Below are 21,700 nucleotides of genomic sequence, written 5' to 3' on the forward strand. Positions count from 1 at the left end.
TATATATATATATATATAAATATATAGTTGTAGGTGTCAGTGTACATACACACTTAGTACAGGAAACAGGAGAGATGAATGGAGAAATGTTAATCTAAAACACAGCCTGAATTATGAGAGAGATACTAACCTTTACACTCACAGAACAGTGTCCACAGCATACCAGCATGGTCCCCACCCTTACAATCTGAAAGGGCAACGCCTATCTCACATACCCTTTTATAGCACTGTCCTGAAAACACAGTGAGAACTGCAATCAGTACATAGCTGGCTGCATGCAATTAGCAAATGCTGGCTTACAATTGGTGCAGAGGCCATCACATGGACATATGCAGATACCTACAAAAGCATCCTGTACTCCCACTCCACGCATGCAATACTTTCATTGCACCGTCTGGAGGCAGAGAGAGATAGAGAGAAAAGAAAGAAAAAAGAAAATAAAAACACAAACAAAAACCACATGTAAGACAAACTAAGTTGAAGCTATCATTAGTGTCAGTATCAAGCTGGGCTAGCAGCAGCAGAAACCTACACTAACGGTAACGCAACCAGCTGCGACAAACACAGGTAATGTAAAGTTTAATAATTTAATAGTTTACATACTGTGAACCCTCCGTATGTGTTATTGGCCTGTATCTATATGTATGTCTATGTGATAAGTTGTGTGTACGTAGTTTCACCCAAAGGGGATGACTATACATTACATGTCATTCAGTGTTAGGCCATGATTCTGGCACCAGTTGTCCGTTTCAGTGAGGCCTGTCTGTAGGATGTGTGTGTCAGCTGGTGTAACGACTATGGCGCTTAGTTCGCAGTCATCTGGGAACTTTGTCATCCACAACCCGCCCATGTTTGCTTTCACATCTGAGAAGTAAATGCCAAACAAGAGGGGTCCTAGGACAGAGCCCTGTGGGATACCGCTTGTGACTGGCTATGAGTCTGACATGGCTCCCGCAATTCTGACTGTATGGATTCTGTTGTTCAACCAGTTTGCAACCCATCATGTGACATATGTATTAACATTTAAGCTGATGAGCTTGTCTATGATGCCTAAGTGGAGTATTGTGTTGAAGGCCTTAGGCAAGTCCAGGTAGGCTGTATGGACTGCTTTGCCCTCATCAATGGCTGTAGTGACTGTTTTGAAAAAGTCAACCAGGTTCAAAAGACAGGATCAGCCCTTCACAAAGCCAAATTGGGTGGGATCACGTGTCTGTAGGTACCCAATATCGCTGTATATGAGTCCCATAATGAATCTTTCCATAGCTTTGCACACCAGGCTGGTTAAGCTTATGGGGCGGGAGTTCCTAGGGTCAGTAGATGTGCCTCCTTTGTGGGGTGGGACCACTGTTGCTGTATGCCAGTGTTCAGGTACATATCCCGTAATAAGGCCAAGGTTAAATATCAGTTTTATATGCGGTAGTAGCTTCTCTTGGAGTTCACGTAGCACACATCCAGGGATACCATCAGGTTACATTGATGCTGTGTGTTCTGCTTTGCTGAGGGCGGCCCTCACTTGGACATCTGAGATGACAGGGAGGTTACATTCAGCTGTGATAAGTATTTCTTATTTTGGGGGAGAGGGAGGGGGGATATTTGCACTGAACCTGTCTGCCAGAATGTTGCCAATATCTGTGGGTTCAGTGAATTTTATGTCGTTGTGTACTAACTCAGAGCATATCTGAGGCTTTTGGTCCATGTGTCTAACAAAACTGAAGAAGGCCTTGTCGTTATCTATAGTGTCCTTGGCCATTTCCCTCTCAGAGTTGGCCTTGGATGTTGTTATGAGAGAACTTAGCTTATTACTAGTGCTAACCACAGATGCCTTCCCTTTATGTGATTCTGCTCTGTCCTGCAGTAGCCTCCTTCTATCGTTATACAATTTGTCTTTGGCTGGGGTCCAACAGACAGGATGCTTAACCTTTGTACATAGGGTCTGGGTTAGAATTGTGTGTGCATGTTCCATGCATTCTTTGGGATGTCCGTGGGAAGCATTTGCAAAGTGGTCAGCATTGTGGATTGTGGTCTCCACTGGCCCAGTGGGCTGCATGGATATCATCTCAGTCCTAACAAGTGAAAATCTGTCTATTCACATATATATCAAAGTAGTCTACTGTGCTGGTGGTGGTGGTGGGGTATGTATATCCAGGCCGATTATTTTGTGTCCAGATCACACTAGTGGATGACGTTCCACATACAGTACCTTGTTATGAACCCCCATAGTGAGGTGGTGCATTGGACCTGTCTCAGTGTGCTGACCGATGGGGCTTGGTACTATGTTGTATGGAATGTGGCAGGTATTGTTGCACAGGTGTTGGCTGAGCACTGATATCTGGCCATGTACATGTGTATCCACCAAGAGACACACACGTGCTACATATGGGAGTAGTAGTATATCACTACAGTTGAGTATCATGTATAGTATGTGTGCCATATTTTGCTGACATAGTTTGCTGATATCCTGTTTGTGTTCTCTTTCAGGGACATGGCGCGTCAGCGAAATCCTGCCTACTCTGCTGCAGAAGATGAAGAGATACAGCAGAGCCTGCGGGATTATGACATACTGTTTTCCCGCACCAGCCAGAATCAGCAGGAAAGGGCTGCACTGTGGCAAGACCTTGTCCGTAGGGTAAATGACACTGGCACGCATAATAGGACATATGAGCAGGTACGACATCACTGCAGTGATTTAATCAGAAATGTCTGTCAGCGTGCGTCGGATATCCACAAGCAACAGGTCGCCACAGGAGGTGGGGTGGCCACACATCCCCCCCTCACCAGACTGGAGGGGCTACGCCTAAGTGTTGTGGCTCCAACCCAGGAACATCAACAGCAACACACCTGCATTATGATGGAGGCTGGATCCACACAGCAACACGACATGGAGCGTGCAGGTAATATGCCATATGTACTCTTGACTGTTCTGTACACTGTTAGTTTATGCATGTGTAAGGTGTGTCCTTGGTATGTAGCTGTCAACATAGTATGTAATTGTGCAGGTGTGATATTGCCAATATCAGCAGCTGACATGTGAAAGGCAACTGGTGTACTACTGAACTGTATCATAAACGCCAAAAAATGTATAGTCATACCCTTCGGGAAAAACAAGGTAACCCCAAGCTACCATATAGGTGGCAATCCACTAAGCACAGAAGAAGTTATCAGGGACCTGGGGACCCAGGTTGACAGTGGCCTTTCTTTTGACACTCACGTTGCTAAAGTGGTTAGAAAGACCTTCTACATTGCCCACCTGATCATGAAGGGATTCACATCCAGATCTGGTGAGGTCATTGTTCCCCTGTACTCTTCACTTATCAGACCAATGATCGAGTACAATGCCCCATTCGGGATGTATCTCACCCGACATCTGCAGCAATTGGAGAGATCCCAAAAGTTCCTCACCAAAAGGATAAAGGGACTCCAAAATCTGTCATATGCTGCCAGATTGAAGAAACTCCAGCTCTATTCAGTCGCATACCGTCTGCTCAGAGGTGACATGTGCCTGACATACAAGGCCATGTCCAACCGAATTAATGGACATGCTCCACCTCAAAAAATCCAAATCCACCAAAACCACTAGAGCAAGCGACTTAAACCTTAGCACGGATATAAATAGGACGTGCTGGAGGGATAGATTTATCACTCAGAGACTCCCTATGCTGTGGAATAGAGTCCCGGTCCATGTGAGGCAGAGCACCTCGCTGGCTCTGTTCAAGAGAAATCTTGACCTGTGGATGGGAGATCATAGGTTTACCCTGGGAATCATCTCTGTGTCACTGCTGGACAGAGGCACAACAAACTAATGGGCACAGTATTTTTTCAAATAAGGGGTGGTGTAAGCCACAAAAATTTGGGCTAGGCTTATAAATGCCTTGGGGCAGATAGCCTAGTATAAACCTATGAACCTATGAACCTATACACAGTATCAATGGCACAGTTGTGCCCACTGACATTAATCCCCTCATTTCTGCAGGTCCCTCCGGTGTTACAGCAAGGCAGCCCATCCATGCTGGTGAGTGTGTTTAACAATACCTATAATAGTCCTGATAGTGCTAGTAATAATAGTGTAACTCAGTAGTGCTCTGTGTGTATACTGCGGGGTGTGCATGTGTGCGTGTCCACGTGTGCACGTGTGCATGTGTGCATGTGTGCATGTGTGCATGTGTGCATGTGTGCATGTGTGCCTGTGTCCACGTGTGCATGTGTGCATGTGTGCACATGTGCACATGTGCATGTGTGCATGTGTCCACGTGTGCATGTGTGCATGTGTCCACGTGTGCATGTGTGCATGTGTGCATCACTGGTAACATTGTGTAGACATTGTAAACTGTGTTTCCTGTCTTCCTCCCACAGGTTCTGGTGCTGCTCTGGTGTCCTGCAGCAGGGAACCTGAGTCTGGTGCCACAGGTACTGATAATGATGATATCTGTGTAATGGACAGGAAGGTGTGTCAAGGTCCATCATTGGTCAGCCAATTGACAGTACACAGTTGTCAACCCCATCATTGCGCACAGTCATCCTGCCAGTACATCCTATGTCACCAATGTCCCTAGGTGATGGACAGGATACAGTGGGCATTGACCAGGGTAATGTGGTATCTGTGGCACATGCTTCCCCACACAGCAGCCAGGGGCAGGGTCCTGAGATGGTACCACACAGACAGTTGCCCATGGGTTCTCGTGGGAGCATCCGTGGGCATACTGCCTCTGGCAGATGTGCCCAAAGAGGTCTGTCAACCTCAGCTATGTTTCGGGCTATCATGCAGGCACAGTCACGTATGGAAAGGTACACCAGACAGGGTCTGAGGGAGCTGAGAGCATGTCGCACATCCATGACTGACAGTATGCGTGACATCACGGATGCTATCCGTAATTTCACCGATGTCATTGACAGACGTTGTGGGGACATATTACAGCAGTTCCACAACCACATGTCCATGAGCCAGGGCAATGGTGGATGGTTGCGGCGTCGACGTGGCCATATGCCAGCGACAGCAGCAGCTGGCAGTCGTCGCGGATGACAACAGACCCGCGGACGCCCCCATAGTGCCAGCAGCAGCCCCAGCAATGCTGGGTCTGTGCTGTCATCAGACCGCCCCAGGAGACCATGTGCACATGGCTCTGGACAGTCCCAACAGGGACCTGTGTCCAGTCAACAAACTCCTGCTTCTGATAACAGTACCCAGTCTGGCTTAGTACCGGATATGGTCCATAGCACCCCAGCCAGGCACAGGTACCATGTCCGTGGCCACAGACACTGATCTGTATGACCTGCCAGGTGCAGTCTGTGGCTGTCCACAAACTCCAGTATATGGCAGCCATGAGGTGGAACTGTGTGCATGCATATAGACATGCGAAATGTTAACACCTAGGGCTACCACATACACACACACACTGCACCAACAGTGCCCCACCCTGTACTGCTGTCCCTCACCAACACACATACACATACATGTCAATTGGTGGTATCAGTGGCAGACTCAGGCATACGTAGTTCACACCCTGTGCATATGATGAAACTGTGCCACCTCCTGCAATCTCCAACATCAGTGCAGGAACAGGTTAACATGTTGCTGATGCACAGGGTGACTACATAGAAGTGTATTACTTGTATCATGTTGGTAACAGTACAGTGTGCTGATATGATTGTGTGTATATCCCAGCATGCCTGATGCAGTAACTGTATGACTGTCCTGAATTGTTATCTGCACCCATAGTAAGTACCATAGTGTAACAGCTGCACATGGTAAGGATGTCAACAGATAGCCACATACATAGGTAGCACAGGGGAGAAGGTAATGCAAGTAGTGATACACAATGATGGACATGTACACTAATGGTGGCATGTTGCCCACAATGACTATGCAATGTGGATGTTTGCGCATGTTGATATGTGTGCAGTACCAATTTAATTTAAATTAAATTAAATATTAAATAATATCAGTTTTACCATGGACATCTGAGCTGTGCATTCCTGGGTACATGTTATAGTGCCTGCATATTTGCACTGTTACCTACTGGAAGTGGTACCCCTTCTTTGTTGTACAATGGACTACTTCCAGCCCTGCTTACTGTAGCTTTGTTTGCATGCATGTTTGCTTGAAGTTCCCTGGAACACTGATTCCACCTGCAATGCAGATTTACAGAGCTTCTGTGGATTCCTAGTGACATCTGCATAGCGTACTATACGTATGTCAGTTTTCCACCTGACAGAACATCACTGTCTGTCCTGTTCGCATGTACGTTGCCTGTGACACATTGCATATGACTTACCTGGCATTTACCCACGTGCGCAGTCATATATGCCAGCGCTATGAAATCAGTAGCAGTACACCCACACATACTCACCTTCAGTATGTTGTTTCCCATTGGCCCTATGTGTTGGTAATCACCATGGCAATCACACTACTATGGTAGCATGTGCAAAAGTAACCTGTGAATCATCTCTATGGTCCAGTTGTGGTTTATGTGAGTCATGTGGCAATGTCACAGCTGCCACATGTATGCAGTCAACCCTCTCACCTGGCCAGGAATGTACAACACATGTGTGAGATGCAACCACATAGCCAATTTGGGGACTGAGCACTCTGAACCCAGTACTGGCATACCCTGTCAGGTGGCATGACATACTACAGTGACTACAATACCAGTCTGACATAGACCCGCACTGACAGCAATCCAAACACACTGGGGCATACTTGGAGCCTCAGAATAGCATCCTGCCTGAGCATCACACACCTCCGCAGCTGGCACACAGGCATATGTTAAGTCGGAACAGAGCACATGCCACACATGGCACACATATCCCGTGTGCCACACACTCACAGCCTGTAGGGCTACACAACACACCTGCTACAGATGTGTCAGGTACCTCCCTTGTCTGCTGCAGTGGGGTCCTGCTCAACAGGCTGTACATGGTGAAGGTCACAGTGATATGCCCGTGGGACACTATGGTCCACCACATAACACATGCATACAGGTCAGTCAGAGGCATGGACACATATGACTCAGTCATTGTCCATGCCACTATGGATGACCTGAGACGTACCTCCCTGGACTACATGATAGGGAACATAGAAGGGCTCTCTCAGCATGTGGCACGGGCCGGTATGAGCCTGACCTTGGTTGCCATCATACCCTCACCAGGTATGCTACCACAATATGTAGGAAGGGTGTTCTATGTCTACATTCTGCTCAATCTCCAATGTCATTCATAGGGTATCCAATGGCTGTCAGCGTGTGCTTACATGCTAGGGAAGTCACAATGATTTGCGAGGGGCAGCTTGCATGTGTCACCCATGGGCCATTGTATATTGGCGAAGCCCCTTGATACACACATAGTTCCTTTTGCTGCAGGGCACAGATTACATAGCCACCTCCACGGGTAACACATGGGATAGGACACTGACAGTAATGCTACACAACACCAGCAGTGTACACCACAAGATGCATGCACTGGACACTGTCCTCAGCACGGTAAACTGCAATATCTGTGCAGTAACAGATTCCTGATTCACAGCTCACAGGTGCAACCCATCACTGCCAGGTTATACCTCATACCATGCCTGTCATCCCCTACACATGTACCACACATGAACAGGGGAGTAGTATCTCAAGGCACTACAGATACACACACCTCCAGGTTGTTGGCACAGCACAAAGCATCAGGGCCTATCCATGAGCAGCTAACAGTGTGTTGGACTGCCTTCTGGTTCATAGCCTGGCACACACAACCCTCCCATACACTGGAAACCCACCTGTTCTCCCTAACAACACTGGGAATATGACGGTCTCTAGATATGTCTTTATATGGCTGGACTGCATCCAGCCGAACATTGTGTGTGAGCATTACTGTAGCTACAACACACTAGCTGAAAGGTTCCCAGCATGTAGTCACTGAATTGCAGTGGAACAACATGTTACCACTCCCACAACAGGTGGGAACATGCAGCACCTGTTCATCAACTACATGTAGACTATATGGCCCAGACCAGATGTGTATCCCCCGCTGTTAGGATGATACCATATACAACTCACACTGTATATACACATACCGCATGCAGCCCCTGCACAGTAAGACACAGTCATAATGTTATGGATTGCAAATACCATTTATCCACTTGAGGCACGTGTCAGACATGGTAACTACTGAAGGTCACAGGTATACATGTGTATGTGTCACACACATACATCATGTGTGCATTGCCATTGCTGGTTTAAGCAATGTCATGCATTGTTATGAACAACAACCCACACATGGTCATTTTGTGTGACACAACCACACGTGGCAGTTGTGGGTTTCCAGAACATACCTATCTGTGGTCTGACAGTGGTAATAGGCCCAGTAGCAGAGCGCACTATTGGCATTACTGGGCAATTAGCCCTGTTTGGCTGTACTGATAGTGTGGTGACATCACCTGTGTTTACTGGGGGAATATGCAGCATCTGGTGTATTGTAGTAGTTGCCAAAAGGAACTGTTCTCTCACACTTGCAATCCCCCCCACACACACATACTTGCCATTTGCAGGATTCATATCCCTACCTAACTATGTTATGACACATGAGAGAGATGCATTAGCGAAGTGCATTATTCGGATTATTGGGAGGTTGCTTTTCTCCGGCTGTACTTATAGGGTGCTGACATCATCAGTGTTTGGAAAGGGTAATGTTCATCATGTAGTGTGTTCTCCTAATTGCCAAAAAGCACATATCTTTCATACAGACTTGCAAGCACACAAACTCCCCTCATTAACACACTTGCCATTTGCAGGATTCAAACCCCTATCTAGCTATGTTATGACACTTGAGAGAGATGCATTAGCAGAGCGCGCTATTCGCATTACTGGGAGGCTTCCCTTCCCCTGCTGTACTTATAGGGTGCTGACATCATCAGTGTTTGGAAAGGGTAATGTTCATCATGTAGTGTGTTCTCCTAATTGCCAAAAAGCACATATCTTTCATACAGACTTGCAAGCACACAAACTCCCCTCTTCCACACATTTGCCATTTGCAGGATTCAAACCCCTACTTATCTATGTTATGACACTTGAGAGGGACGCACTAGCAGAGCACGCTATTCACATTACTGAAAAGTTTCCCTTCTCCTACTGTACTTATAGGGTGCTGACATCATCAGTGTTTAGAAAGGGGAATGTGCATCCTGTAGTGTGTTCTCCTAGTTGCCAAAGGGACATTCCTTTCATACAGACTTGCACACACACTAACCCCCCTCCACACACACTGGGCATTTGCAGGATTCAAACCCCTACTTAACTATGTTATGACACTCGAGACGGATGCATTAGCAGAGCATGCTATTTGCATTACTGGGAGGTTTCCCTTCTCCTGCTGTACTTATAGGGTGCTGACATCATCAGTGTTTAGAAAGGGGAATGTGCATCCTGTAGTGTGTTCTCCTAGTTTCCAAAGGGACATTCCTTTCATACGGACTTGCACACACACTAACCCCCCTCCACACACACTGGGCATTTGCAGGATTCAAACCCCTACCTAACTATATTATGACACTTGAGACGGACGCATTAGCAGAGCACGCTATTCGCATTACTGGGAAGTTTCCCTTCCCCTGCTGTACTTATAGGGTGCTGACATCATCAGTGTTTAGAAAGGGGACTGTGCATCCTGTAGTGTGTTTTCCCAGTTGCCAAAAGGGACATTTCCCTCACACAGACTTGCACACACAACAACCCCGCTCACCCCCCCCACACACACACACACATACATTGAGCATTTGCATGGTTCAAACCCCTACCTAACTATATTATGACACTTGAGGGGAAACTCATTAGCAGAGCGCGCTATCCGAGTTACTGGGCATCTGTTCTGCACCTGCAGTATTTATAGGGTGCTGACATCTTTATTTCTACAGAGGTATGTACATCTAGTACTACCTGTCAGGTGGGGGATAGCATATATATGCATTTGCAGCCACCTACTTCAGGGTCAGATATGCACATCACACTGGCAGGTTATGTTCTATACCATGTTTCGTGACCACAGGACCTGTAACACACAACACAACCAGTCCAGAACACCCCTCCCACATCCAGGACACACATTTTGCTTCCCTGGGAACAGTGCTGTGATATGCAGGTGTTCACATACACCATTCCAGTTGTTAACGTCAGGTACAGGCATATTGTGTGTGGGAACTACTCAGGCCTCTACAACATTACCCTACAGCCACTACAATTTGTGGGTCCATGTGCTATGGCAGAACCACTCACCACAGCCACATGGGGGAATACATATTGCACCTGACCATCTGCAACATGGGTACTCACTGTTCCACACCAGAGGTAGACCACCATTGTTGATATCTGACCATACCCACCTTTCCCTGGACATCCATATCCCATCCCCACCCCCAGGCAAGGTTGTCACTGCAAACAAACTGTATTTATCACAAGCAGACTTTACACTTGTGAAGACTGGGGTGGAAGACTTCAAAGGATCCATGCTGGGGGACTATACTGGCCACTCTGCATAATCCTTGACAATTGTATTCTATGAGCATGTGGAAGGTTTGCATTGATCATGCTGTCCCACATATACCCAAGACTGCTCCACGACAGGACACCTGTCAGGTGTACACCAGCCATATATGAGCTGTCCAACAGACAGAGTGAGCTAATACATTGCAGAGCTGTAGCCCACAGAGGGAGGACATCTCTGAACAGTACCGGCAAGACATTTCAATCCCACATAATCATCATGACACAGTGTTGACAGTGAAATTGTCCAGACAATGCAGATAGGGCTCCCCTCAGTCTGTTATTGACGCCCACTTACTGTTAGAGGTCCTCAGCAACCCTCTTCCAGCACACTCCAACAACATGGATGTGGCTTAGCACATTCAAACCCTGGGATCTCCACTGTGTCCCTGCTTGACAAAGGCACAGCACACTAGCCTCACACGATGCCTTATGTGACCTACTTTACAGTGGCACAGTAGCCTACTGTATTGGGGATGCAGACGCCAAGCGCAATCTGGCTAAGCTTTCATTCCCTAGGGCAAACAGCCTAGTATTGACCTCTACACCCAAATGTTTAATTGTCAGATGCACAATATTTGTTGCTGATAGACTGTTTGCAGGTCTTTATTGCCATAGCATTCCCTGTTTCTATGAACAACCTGTGTATCTGTGGAAGATGTTTGAATATGAGGGGGATCCACTATATCACTTATGTCTCTGTAGTCATTTAACTGTGTGCACTGGGCAGATTGCTGTGATGTGGTTGGTTCCTGGAATGACACGTACAAATACCAGATATGTGTGGCCAACTGCTAAACGGAGATATGGCCTAAGTGTGTGAGCATGCCCAGTTCAGCCTGTCCATGGCATGTTGTCTGACATATGTCTCATTTATCAAAGTGTGCGAGCATGCCCAGTGTGAGCTTTCCATATGTTGAACTCTGCAGTCCACCACATATGTGGATGAGTGTGAACTTCAACAATATCTCACATTTATGGTTGTGTGTTGGGTGTCATGTTGTGTATTTACTGGCCGACTGCTTTGTGTCTGAACGCAACAGGGATTATACTGTGCCTGCAGGGTTTGCATGGGATACTTTGCATACATTTGTCAACATCCTTTCATACTGACCTAACACTGTAGTATCATACAGTGTACTGGTTCAGTACTTTCACTGTGGTGGACAGTATCCTGGGCTTTAGTCCTATCACTGCTTTAAATTTTCATAGTGAGCACAACAGACTGTTTAGGGGCCAGTTGTGCACATATGACCATGTTGCATTATGTTCAGATATGGACTACTTAAACCAGGCTTGTCCAACATTGGTAGTGTATTCCGCAACATAGGTGGACATTGGCAAACACTAGCGATGTGCCATTTCTAATGCTAGTCAGAGAGTGTGTTTGTCCTTCGACACACATTGTAACTGGAGTTTGCCATGACATATGTCATGGTTAGTATAATGTGCCTCCGTCTATCTGTGACATAACAGTGATACCCAGGGTAAACCTACCATCTCCCATCCACTCATCAAGATTCCTCTTGAGGAGAGTCGATGGGTGACTCTCTGGCTAATCTGTACTGGAAGTTTACTCAAGAGTGGGGGTGGCTTCTGTGTTATGGATCATTCAGTACAGCTTGTCCTATGTATGTCAGTGCTGGGGTTCAGGTCTCTCATGTGCATAGCTCACTGCCATTCAGATTGTACAAGGTGCAGCATGTTCATTGATTCCAGCTTGGACATGGCTTTATACATCAGGCACAGCTTGCCTCTGGGTGGGCAGTATGGCAGTGTGTGGAGCTGCAGTTTGTTTAATCAGGCAACACATGGCATCTGTTCAAGCTCTTTGCTACTCCTGGTGAGGTACTGTTGGGGACTTTACAGTTGATGGAGGTGTCTGCTGAGGTACATCCCACAGGGGCTATTGTAGTCAATTGTAATGCTGAGGAAGGATGACTGCAGAGCCACAATGACCTCCCCTTATCTAGATCTGACAACCTTCATGATTAGGTGGGTATATGGTATGTTTCTGTGAACACTACAGCCACATGTTTGTCCAATGCAGGATATCTATCACCTTGTGTCCCCAGGTCTCTCATTACATGTTAGGTATGTAATGGGTTAACACCTATGTGGTAATTGGTGGGCACTTACTGTATATCCATGGGGGTTGACTATACACTTTTCTGCAATTAGCTTGCTGACATGGCTATGGCACCAGTTGTCTGTTTCTATGTGGCCCTTTTGTGGGATGCTTGTGTCAGCTGGGGGTCAGATATGGTGGGCAGTTTGTAGTCCTCTGCATACATGTTCAGACACAGTCCTTCCATGTTGGCCTGTACCTATGGGACATATATACCAAACGAGGGAGGTCCCAGGACCAAGCCTTGTGGGATGCCACTTATATCTGGTTTGTAGTCTGACATGGATGCAGCATGTCTGACCATGTCAGTTCTGTCCTTGGTCTGGTTTGCAACCCCTCTACTGACATAGGGGTTTATATTTAAGCTGGTGAACATATCTATACTGAACACGTAGGGTATTGTATGGAAGCATTTGCAAGGTCCAGCTACGCTGTGTGGACCACATTGCCCTCATCAATGACCTTAATGACTGTTTCAAATAGGTCAAACATGTTTAGGGGCAGGATCTGCACTTAAGACAGCCACACTGGGTAGGGTCCAGTGTCAGTAGGTCCCCGATATCTTTATGTCTGTGGTACATGCTGATCCTTTCCATAGCTGTGCAGACCAAGCTTGTCAGGATTCTGGGGTGGTAGTTTGCAGTATCCATTCAGGCAACACCTTTGTTGAGAAGGACCACTGTTGTTGTACACTGCTCTTTGGGTACATATCCTGTGGTAAGGCTGACATTGAGCAGTAGTTGTGAGTTGGCATTCCATTCTTCTTGGAGTCCATGTTGGACTCAGCCCAGGACACCATCTCATACCATTGCTGCTGTGTGTTTTGCTTTGTAGATGCTGGCTGTTACCTCAGCATCTGCAATGTCAGGGGGCCAGCAGTCTTCTGGGATAGATATTTTGCATTCTGGGGGTTTGCACTGCACCTGTCAGGTTGTATGTTGGCAATATGTGTGTGTGTTTGGTATGTTGTTTGTAATATTTGTGTGATTCAGAACATATCTGTGAATTCCCAACACGGTTCCTACCATCAGTTGAGTAAGCCTTGGGATTATCCTTAGTGTCCTGTACAATTTGTATCTTCATAGGTTCATAGGTTCATACTAGGCTATCCACCCTAGGGCATTTGTAAGCCTAGCCAGAGTGTGTGTGTCTTTTGCCCCTTCCTATGTGAATATTATGGCCATTTATGATTTACTTTACTGTCCCTCTTTCTGGACGTGACACAGTGAAGAGCGCGAGTGTACATCTACGATCATCCATCCACTTGGCAATATTCCTGATGAGGAGTGTCAGTGAGGGACTCTGCCTAACATGGAGTGGGATCCTGTTCCAGGGTGTGGGGAGCCTCTGGGTTATGTATCTGTCCCTCCAGCACATCCTATTTCATTATGTGTTGAGGTTGGCATCTGTCACTCTCACAGCTCCAATGGCTTTGATTTTTCTGGGGTGGAGCATGTCCATTACTCCTGTGTTGGACATGGCCTTGTACAACAGACATACAATGCCTCTGTGTAGGCAGTATGTGACTGCATTCAGCTGGGGTGTCTACAGCCAGGCAGCATATGACATATATTTGAGACCCTTTATCCTCTTGGTGAGGTACCTTTGAGGTCTTTCTAACCGCTGCAGGTGTCAGGTAAGGTACATCCCAAATGAGGCATTGTACTAGATTATGGGTCTGATAAAAGAACAGTACAGGGGCACAATGACCTCTGTTGGCGTAGATGTGAATCCTTTCATGATACGGTGTCCAATATAGACAGTCTTCCTAGCCACATTGGCAACGTGAGTGTCACATAACAGGTTACTGTCCACTTGTGTCCCTAGGTCCCTGATTACTCCTTGCATACATAATGGTTTACCACCTATGTAGTAATTTGTGAGTACCTTGTTTGGTATTTGGTGGGACATTCATACTGTCCAGTGTCTTCAGGACGTCTGGGTGGGGTTCCTGTGTGTGAGAGTGTGGTCTGTAGCATGCTACAGACTGTACAGCAGTTTTGACTTCAGTTAGGTGCACATGGGTGGTCTTCGATACTTCGTGCATTGTCAGTTACCTGGACGTATGGGTGTCTGTGCTGCATATGGATACTCCCCCTCCTTTCATGTTTTGGTCCAGGTTTTGGGGCCATGACGCATGATATGAGGTATAACCTGGTAGTGCTGGTGTGCTGTCAGTAGGCTTGCAACAGGTTTCTGTCACTGCACAGACATCAATGTTCTCCATACTGGGAGGGCCTCAGGAGCATGCATATTGCAGTTTACACATCTGGCATTGGTCAGCATTACCCTTATGTTTCTTACCACTTATGTTTTCTAGGGTGGTGGGTTAGTCTTTTCAGCCTTGCCTACGTACGGCTCTATGGAGGTGGCAAAAGCCTTATCCAATATTCAGACGCCCAGGGGTAACAGGTGCAAGCCATCCCTGGAACAGCAGCATGGCTTGTCATGCATGACATCTCAAGCAGACAGACATTAGATCCTCTTGGACTGACAGCTGTAATTGTGCCACCTGTTAAAGCTGATCATTCTGTGTTTGTACTGTGGCATAATTCTTGGTGAGGGTAGGATGCTGCAAATGGCCAGTGTCATACCGGCCTGGAGTACATACTCAGAGAGCTCATCCATGTCTCTTTTCATGTAGTCCAGGGAGGTACATCTCAGGTCATTCACACCAGCATGGACAATGACTGCATCATATTTCTATTTGCTTTGGGGTGACCTGCGTACTTGTGTTATGTGGCGTATTGTAGCAACCTACAGGCAGCTTACTGTACCCTTTCCCTTGTTGAGTCTGGTGAGTGGGACAGCAGTGTGTCTGCCTATAGAGTCACCTATTACAACTGTATCAGGCATGTTGTTTCTCCTTCTGGCCTGTGACTGTTTGGCACACCAGCTTTGTGTACTATGTGTTGCATGTGCTATGTTTGGAGGTTGTGGTTGCTTGGGGTCTGCTTTGGAGGCCTCTGTTGGTGTGGTATGTTTGTAATTAGGGCCTCCGGGAATGTTTTTCTGTGTTTATGTGTTTGGTTTACAGTTGTGATAGGTCTATGTGGGACTGGGTTTGTGGTGTGTGTGGTTACCTTCTCCTCCTGACTAGTTTTGACAGTACTGAGTTGAGGGAGCTCAGCCTCCGGTTTGGATAAATGGTTGCATCTCTCACATATATTTGTATTTATTGGGGGGAGTTGAGGGTTGTCTGTGTACTTGGGGCAGGTGTAACATTGCCTCAGGATTCACAGATTCTACTTGTAGCTGGCCTTAGTGGATTGTATGTGTGGACATGTTTTATTGCCATACTACTGATCAGTGATTACTTCCCTTTTTATGTTTGCTCTATCATGTAGTAGCTTCCTCATTCTCTTGCATGGTTTGTTAATGGCTGGAGTCCAGCATGCTAGATGCCTGCATGTATGGCATTGTGTCTTATTATTTGTGATTGCATAATCCAAGCATTCCTGGCTGTGTTCATGGAATGCCTGTATAACAGGTTCTGCGGTGTGTCCCATATTTTGCACCTGCACAGGGCCTTTAATGGATTCCACATCAGTTTGGAGGGGTGCAACTTATGCTTTACACATGTTTTTCACTGTGGTTTTTCTGGTCAGGGACTGTGGTCAGGATGTGTATATCCGGTGTGATTACTGTATGGTCTGGTCTTACCAGTGAGGGATACACTTCTCATCTTGCCATCCAGTCCCCATGTTGCTGATTATCACATCCAGTATGCTTACCCCTCTTGTGGGAGTGGTACATTGTTCCTGGGCATTTTGGTTTGTGGATTCTAGGAACTTTTCTCCTACAGTGTTGGTGCTAGTATAATGCTCCCAGTGTATGTCTGGGTATTTTCAGTCAACCAATATAATGTGGTTTGAGGGGCTTGATATATTCATGTATTCCAACATAGGCCAGGTGCAGTTCCTGGTGTTAGGATGGTCGTCTGTAGCAGGCTATATACTGGGAAGCGGTTTTAGCCACTGTTACTTGACCATGGCTAGTCCATGCTGCTTCTTGTTGTGGTACCAACATGGGGGTGTGGTTATCCTTGACAATTATTGCTAGTTACCCTCCTTTTGTAGCTTGTTCCATGTTTTGAGGCTGTACAGCACAGTATGAGGTGTAACCTGGTAGTGTTAGGGTGCTGTTGTGAGCCTTGACCCAGTTTTCTGTTACAGGACAGATATCAACATTCTCCATACTGGGTGCGTTTACACTGCACGCATCTTGCTGTTTAGACTTCTGGCATTGGGTAGCATTACATCTAGGTTCTTATCCCTTGTGGTACCTATGGAGGTGGGTTTGTGTTTTGAGCCTTACCTATTCAGGGCATGCTGTGGGTACTGACAGCCTTTGCCAGTATCCATGAGGCCTGGAATGATAGGTGCACGCCACCCCTAGCAGGTGGAGCATCATGTCATGCTCAGCATGTCATCCCAGGCTGGCACACATTGGCTCCCCTTTGACTAACTGCATTACTTCAGCCAATTATTGCAATTGATCTTCCCATCATCATATTGTGGCTTCATGCTTGGTGAGGGTGGATGTTAGTCAGGGTCCTCAAGTGTGCATATAGTACATGGTGTTACATTACTTAACACATGGCATTCATGCCTCAGGTGGTGCTGCAGGGCTGCCTCTGTCGGATGCACATATTACACTCCCTGTACATGTTTGAGAGCAGGTTATGTCATTTTAGGCATCCATGTTATTATATGAGTGAGTCAGAGAGGGGTATCATTCCCAGGGTTCCTACTGAGCCAGTGTATGTGCTATGCGTTGCCTCTTTGCCAAGGCCAGCACATACTGGGCACGCCTCCTTCTGCCTACTGGGGCAGGCTCAGGTTGTTCCTCCTCCGAGTCACGCTCTGCCTGTGATGGCCTTGGCAATGGTGGGGGGCTGTTTGGCCCGGCCCTATGCTGATCCTGCTGCAACTGTTTTCGCAAGATCATATTATGTAGCATAGCACATACCATGACAATTTGGGTACATGTAGTTGGTGAGTACTGCAAGGCTCCACCAGATGTGTCCAGACACCAGAACCATGACTTGAGCAGCCCAAACACACGCTCTATTACATTACATGTTTGTGCGTGTGCCTCATTATGGCGTTTCTGTTCAGGTGTGTGTGCGTTTCTGATGGGTGTCATCAGCCACGGCTCCAGTGCATAACCTGCATCCCCCACTAGGTGTCCGTGTGGGATGTCCCGATTGGCAAATGTCTGGTACAGCTGCGTCAAATGCCAGATATTGGAATCATGGTAGCTCCCAGGGCAGCCAGCACACACATTCATTATTATGCCCTGGGCATCACACATGACCTGGCAGTTGATGGAGGGGAAGCCCTTGCGGTTAATGTAGGCCCTACCCTGCTCACCGGCTGGTGCTTTGATGCGTATGTGCGTGCAGTCTATTACACCCACTACTTCAGGGTATTCCGCTATTTGCTGGAAGAGACGCATATTGCTGGCCAATACCTCACAGGCATTGGGGAAATATACATGATCACCGACATGTGCTGACATGGCATCCAGGAACTGGTGCAGTACCCTGGAGGCTGATGCCTGTGATATCCCCATCATATCACCAGTTGGTCTCTGGAAGGTACCTGTTGCTAGTATTCTTAGGCCAACACATACCTTGGTTTCCACTGGGATGGGTTCCCCTCTGTTGGTTCTGTGTGTGAGGAGTGGCCTGCACAGCTCGACAATTTGCTGCAGGAGGTCTCTGTCCACTCTATAGCGCTCTACTATCTCCAGCTCATGTAACCCGTGGTAGGTGACCCTGGGCCTGTACACTCTTCTCCGTCTCCTCACTGTGGGTTGTCTGGCACCATTTGCATTGTCACCACCCTCAGCAAGTCGCCTATGTCTCCTTATGACAGCTATGGCAGCCCCTAGCATTTCTGCTCTGAGTTCAGCTTTTTCAGTTTTCACTTCTAATAGCTTACTCCTGTCTTGCAGTGTCTCTTGAGAGATACATCCTGCACTGCTGTTTGCAGAGTTTTAAGTGCTTGGCTGAGCTACTATTCTGCCTGTGTAATTGCCTGCTTCTAATTGTTTTCACCTGCTAGCTCCAGCAGTATTCCCTGCTAGCTTCCTACTAATTCTGTTGCTTCCTTTTTCCTTTCTGTTTCCTCAGGGGGGAGCAATGTGCATACCAGCAATAACATGCTCACAGTGGCTTACACGCATGCACACATGCTTACACAGTTCGGAATCTGCTTATTCGGGTTAAAACGCGCGCACACCAGCGCAAACAGTGTGACAACTCTGCCAACAGGCTCCCACATGGTCAGTCTGCCCTACACGTGCGCACACTAGCGCAAACAGTCTTACAAGTCTACCAACATGTTCCCACATGCTCAGTCTGCTTTACACGCGTGCACACTGTCCTACCCGCGCCTCATGGCACGCACACGTGCGCATGCACGCCCAGCAAGACACTTTGGTGTAAGTAACAGTGTACATCTTCCATTTCTTGACTTTCCCATGCTTATCTTGTGGCACTCCTCTTTCCATGATCTGTGTCTGACATCTGTCATGTAACACTGACCTCCAGTGAACTGCATTACTTTCTACCGTTCCCCCCTGTGATGTCACCTAGCGATCGCCGAAAAAAAAAATATTTATTTCTCATATTTGCATCGGTGTACCTTGCCAATGGCCACATATTTGGCCATTGGCATGCTGCCTGACACATATGCACCCTTTATTTGGAGCTGACATGGCTCCATTGTGATCTTTGCAGAAACGTACTCAGTTGTCAACTGAGTACATTTCTGCAGCTAAAACGGCTCTTACACGGGCTGCTTTCTGTTTCGTGGATTGCTACTCTACCTCATTTGCATGCCTTTCAGCTGCAAGTGAGGTATTTAGCATATCCACGCCCAGTCCGTGTAAGAGACGTTTTATCTGGTCTCTTACACGGAGTTTCGGGCTGTTCCTGGATCGCGAGGCTTGCATGGAGTCTTACACATCTCTTACACTCCGTGCAAGCCTTTGTGAATCCTGCCCATTATTATTGTAAAAAAAAATTATTATAAACCATTATTTGAATTTATTATAATAAAATTTTCAGGTCTATATCAGAATCTCGAAGTCTGACAATATCGAACATGATACTGTCAACATGAGATTACCGAAAGCACACAACATCGAACATTTAAATGGAAATCTCCATAAGGGGAGATTTCTGTTTACTTCAATGTTGTGAGATATCAGAGTTGGTATATTTAAGTAGTGAGGGGTGTGGGGGAGTAGGGGGGCTTGCCCCCTGCATAAACACTTTAGTTTAAATTTTTTTGTTTTAGTTTTTTTTTTTATAACCATTTGATGGTTTAAGACTTCGATGCATAAAGTTCGATCTTTATGCATTTGAAGTATTAAACCTTCGAGGTTATAATATAGACCCAAATTTTCTACACAAAACAACTTTATAATTCACAGCACTGTTCAACCTTGATGCATTGAAGGCATAAAATAACACTTGCCACTTAAATTCTCTGTACTCCAATTCCCCTTCTCTATCCCCATTAAAATCACTGTTCACATGGTCTATGACAGTAAAATAAAACTTTTTACAATTCCTACACAACATGGTGTGCTTAAACAATGGATTGTCAATGTTTTTATTTTTTTATAGCATACACATGTTCATACATTTTTTTTCTCAACTGTCTGTTGGTCTTAACTATATAGACTGAAGTACATGCTGAACACTTAGCTATAGGCATTCGTATAGTTATTGGGGGTCTATATTAGATAGTCGAAGTTCCGTAACTCCGAACACCTAATGGTCGAACCATTAAGTGCGAAGTTACAGAACTTCGAGTATCTAAAAAAATAACTATGCAACGCACAAAACAAAAACTTGTTTTAAGCAGGGGGGGCAAGCCCCCCTGCCCCCCACTACTTAAATATACCGACTCCAAGATCGCACCACATTGAAGTGAATGGAAACCTCCGCTTACGGAGATTTTCATTCAAACGCTCAAACTTTTACAAATTCGAACGTATGGTCTTGACCATATGTGGTTCGAACTTGTAAAAGTTTGACTACGTTATAGTAACCCGTTATTGGTATATTTGAATTATCATCATTGCTATCTCCTAAGCATTTTGTATGGTAAATGACTTTCATTTTAGTTGTGCCTAAGGATGTGATAGAAAGGAACTTTAGTTCTAGAAGGATGAGTTTGGGGTATATATAATTTTGTGTGGGTTATAAGTAGCTGTGCATTTCTTAGCCAGGATTCTATGGATGCAAATGATTCCTGAGTTGCTATTTGTAGGTTGGATATGGAAGCAGCTCAGCATATGAGAATGGAATCATCAGCATACTGAATAAGCATAGCTTATTTAGCTGCTCTATGCATCTGATTTATAGGTTCATAGATTCATATTTATACTAGGCTATTAATTGGAGAGATCATTTGTAGCTTGGCCTCAAGATCCCATTTCATCAGTACCCTCCAACATGAAGTAACAACTGTATAATTTCTTCCCCTTTCAGTGAGGGTTTGAAGGAGTTAAATCAGGCTAACTTTATACTTTCACATCCATGCGATGACTCCAGCAGTTCTCCACATTTCAGGTACAAATTCATGGATATGCTGATATTAAATAGGTTTAGTATTGAGTTTGTAAGGCTGTTCTTGTGCTGACAATATGGCAGCCTGGCACATTGTGTGAACCCATGGAGCTTACAATATGGCTGCTTGGCACATTGTCTGAACCCATGGAGCTTACAATACGGCTGCCTGGCACATTGTCTGAACCCATGGAGCTTACAGTATGGCAGCCTGACACATTATCTGAACCCATATAGCTTACAGTATGGCTGCCTGACACATTGTCTGAACCCATGGAGCTTACAATAGGGCTGCCTGGCACATTGTCTGAACCCATGAAGCTTACAATATGGCTGCCTGGCACATTATCTGACCCCATGGAGCTTATAGTACGGCTCCCTGGCACATTATCTGAACCCATGGAGCTAGTGACCTTGGCCTTGGAAAGTACTCTCAAGACTTGCATTGAGGTGATGTGAGCGAAGTGTGTG

This window comes from Protopterus annectens, chromosome 11.part0, assembly GCF_019279795.1.
Source record: "Protopterus annectens isolate FY-2018-M chromosome 11.part0, PAN1.0, whole genome shotgun sequence".
Taxonomy (NCBI): Eukaryota; Metazoa; Chordata; order Ceratodontiformes; family Protopteridae; genus Protopterus; species Protopterus annectens.